Below are 3,609 nucleotides of genomic sequence, written 5' to 3'. Positions count from 1 at the left end.
GCCTGCCTGCTTAAATCTCTCACAAGCATCCTATCTTAATAAATCTATTTCTTGGAGTTCCCTTCGTGGCGCAGCGGAAACGAATCCGACTGGGAACCATGGGGTTGTGGGTTCGATCCCTGGCATTGCCGTGAGCTGTGGTGTAGGTTGAAGACGTGGCTCGGATCTGCTATTGCTGTGGCTGGGGTGCAGGCTGGTGGCTATAGCTCCAATTGGACCCCTAGCCTGGGAACCTCCATATGCCGTGGGTGTGGCCCTAGAAAAGGTGAAAAGACAAAAATAAAATAAAATAAATCTATTTCTTGCCCATCACTTTGTCTCTAACTGAATTCTTTCTGCGCAGAGACATGAAGAACCGGAACCCCGGTGAGCCCAGACATCGGGTGAGTGATTCTAATTTAAAATGTGGGTTCAAGTCCCAGTCTGGGTTTAGGCTGCTAGTGCTGTCAATTTCAGAACCGTCCCTACTTCGGCTACTGCAAGAGGAATGGGGTCTAGGGTTGCCAGATTTAGCAAATAAAAATACAAGACTCCCTATTAATTGTGAGTTTCAGATCAATAAGAAATCATGTTTTAGTAGAAATACGTCCCATGTGACATTTGGGACATATTCATACTATAACATTATTTGCCATTGATGTGAAGTCCAGCTCTGTCTGGTTGTCCTGAGTTTTATCTGGCGGCCCCAGCAGGACCATGGAGTACAGAACGTGGGCTCTAGGTCCAGATGGGCCAGGGACATGGCACATTCAGAGCATCACAGATGCACATCCTACACCCAGAACAGCCCGGGTTTCTCTTGTGCGAGATGTAACAACTCAAATGTGGTCCTGTTTTCTGTTTGAAAGAATAATAAGAGTATCAACTACCACACATTACGGGCTGACTTTGTCCCAGACCATGGGCGAAGCTATTCACTTATTTCTTAACCCATTTAATCTCCACAACAATCTTTCGAGGTCAATGTACCAGTTAGGATCAAGTCCAATATAAGAGACGGAAAATCCAAACTATCTGTGGTTTGCAGAAATTTCAAAAATTCAGAAATAAGCAAGGCAAGGCTGGGATTGGTGGACCCCCTCTCTTTGCTCCTAGTCTACCATGTATGATTTCCATTCCCAAGGTCACACCATGGCCCAAAATGGCTGTTGGAGATCCAGCCATTACATAAAATTCCAGCCAGCAAGGAGGAAGAAGCCACAAGGAAGGGCATACCTCCTTCCTAAGGACTATTTCTTGAAGTTGCATGAACATACCCATTTATGCCCCTTTTAGCTGAATTCTGTCAGGTGATTTCTGTGTCAGCAAAGTTGTAATATATAGTTTTTATTCCAGCTGGTTACAGGACTGGTTAACAATCAGAGTTTTTCTTGCTAAGGGAGAAGGGGGAAGGCACAGGGAGAGATAATTAGCAGATGTTGCCACAAATTGATAACTATTATTATCCTCATTTTTAGGAGAAATCGAAGCACAGGAAGATTAAATGTTACCCGAGGTCACTCAGCTGACAGCCTGCCCCCAGAGCCTGTGACATAACCGCTATCATGTCATTCGACTTAATTAGACTTCATAAGTGCCTTGTAAGTAGGATCTAATGATTGGCAAATCCTATTTTTTGAAATATGACATTCAAACCAATCGTGGGTATTCAATATCAGCACTTGGTGAAACACTCTAATAATTTTAGCAAATGTGGGAAAACTTGAGCAAAAAACTGTTTAAATGACACACGCAGAGATGTGAAAGAGAACAGACCAGCTTTCACAAGGATCAGTGGTCCTGTCCGGGGCGGGGTTGGGGGGGGGGACCCATTCCATTAAGGACTCAGCTGAACCAGGATCATCAAAAAGCAGAGACGAATGTATAAAGCAGGACAGTGGCTGGTGGGGAGGGGAGGGGAGGCTTGAAATCCGTGAATGTAAAAGTTTGAGCACGTGGGTGTGAATGAATATTAAGTGGCTCTGTGGGTCTAAGAAACACAGCTCAGCAACACCCTGCAAGGTCTTTGAACTCTTGGAGTGCGGTGAAGCGGCCTTGGGAATGAGAAAATTCTCCAAGAGAAATATTATTTGTATTCCGTGGTGGTAAAGTGAATAGCCCTCCCCCACCCCGAACCAGAGGAAGGGAAACGTGAAACATGTAACTGAGAAGCTGGGCTACAGGTGGGAGGGCCTGACTCCCAGGTAAGGCTGCCTAGGGGCGCTGCAGGCAGGTCTAGAGGCCGAGCCGACCGACTGTTGGGAGAAACATCCTGAAATTCCACGGCCTCATTGATCATCCTCCTGCTAGGATTAGGTTTTCTTTCTTTTTTGGTCTTTTTAGGGTCACACCTGAGGAATATGGAAGCTCCTAGGTTAGGGGAGCCACAGCTGCCCACCGAGGCCACAGCCATAGCAACGCCAGGTTTGAGCCATGTCTGCAACCTATACCGCAGCTCATGGCAACGCCAGACCCTTAACCTACTGAGTGGGACCAGGGATCGAACCCATGTCCTCATGAATCCTAGTTGGGTTCATTACCACTAAGCCACAATGGGAATGCTATAGGATTAGGCTGATCGCAAAATCATGACTTCATAGAATGCAAAAAAATAAAACAGAATTTCAAAACCATCTAGGCCTCCGAATTCAGCAGGGTCTTATCTTGGGGTGCCGACCCCCTTCATTGGCAGTGGCTGCCAGAGCACTGCACTGAGTAAATGCAGGAGCTAAAGCTGAATCCAATGAGATGGAATGCTCTGCTGTGATTGATTGGTTATGTCTGCTGTGGCCACAGACTGGTACAGGAGATGCCTGAGTGCCATGCTTTCTGACTCTGACCTTGGGGAAGCCCTTCATTTTATACAGGAGGTAAATGAGGCTTTTAAAGGGAAAGCAAATTGCCCTGAGCCTTTGGCAGCTGAGGGAGAATGAGAGGTCAGTTCCCCTGAATTTTAGTCCTGACTTCCTTTTACCATTAGCATGAGGTTGGCAACTGGAATTTTCTCCAGAGCCATTCCTAACGGGTGTCCTCATGCACCTCAAAGAGGAAAATCTCTGTCCTTCCAAGGAAATCCATTTCACTTTTCTGTGACGTGCATTCGGCTCTGAGCAAGGCGCCATTAGAAGATGGAGATGCTAGATATTGGTGGTCAACCTTCTTTCTTGGGAGATACTAGCAGGAACCCTTATGAGCTGCTGCAACTGATAACGCCCCGACCACAGCGGCTTAACACAGGATGGCAGACTGAACCAGGGCTCCTCAAAGATCACCGTGTCCTGCTCGCTTTAGCAGCACCTGTACTAAAATTGGAATGAAGCAGAGAAGATGAGCCCTGTGCCAGGATGACATGCAAATTTGGGAAGCGTTCTACATTTTTAAAAAAATCACTGTGTCCTCATTTCCAGAAACTGTATGATACTTTACGTGACAAATGGATTTTATAGATGTGATTGAGGTGATTAAATTAAAGATTATCCTGGATGATCTAGGTGAGCCTGAGGGTCCTCATAAGAGGTGACATGAGGAAGTTCCCGTCGTGGCGCAGTGGTTAACGAATCCGACTGGGAACCATGAGGTTGCTGGTTCGATCCCTGCCCTTGCTCAGTGGGTTAAGGATCTGGCGTTGCC

General features: G+C 46.5%; 1 pseudogene; it reads left to right on the top strand.

The window, feature by feature from the left end:
* The first annotated feature begins 3,257 nt into the window (after positions 1-3,257).
* Positions 3,258-3,358, top strand: LOC125123764 (uncharacterized; annotated as a pseudogene).
* The last annotated feature ends 251 nt before the right edge of the window (positions 3,359-3,609 follow it).

Source organism: Phacochoerus africanus, chromosome 3, assembly GCF_016906955.1.
Source record: "Phacochoerus africanus isolate WHEZ1 chromosome 3, ROS_Pafr_v1, whole genome shotgun sequence".
NCBI lineage: Eukaryota > Metazoa > Chordata > Mammalia > Artiodactyla > Suidae > Phacochoerus > Phacochoerus africanus.
This window is presented reverse-complemented; position numbering and strand designations above follow the sequence as displayed.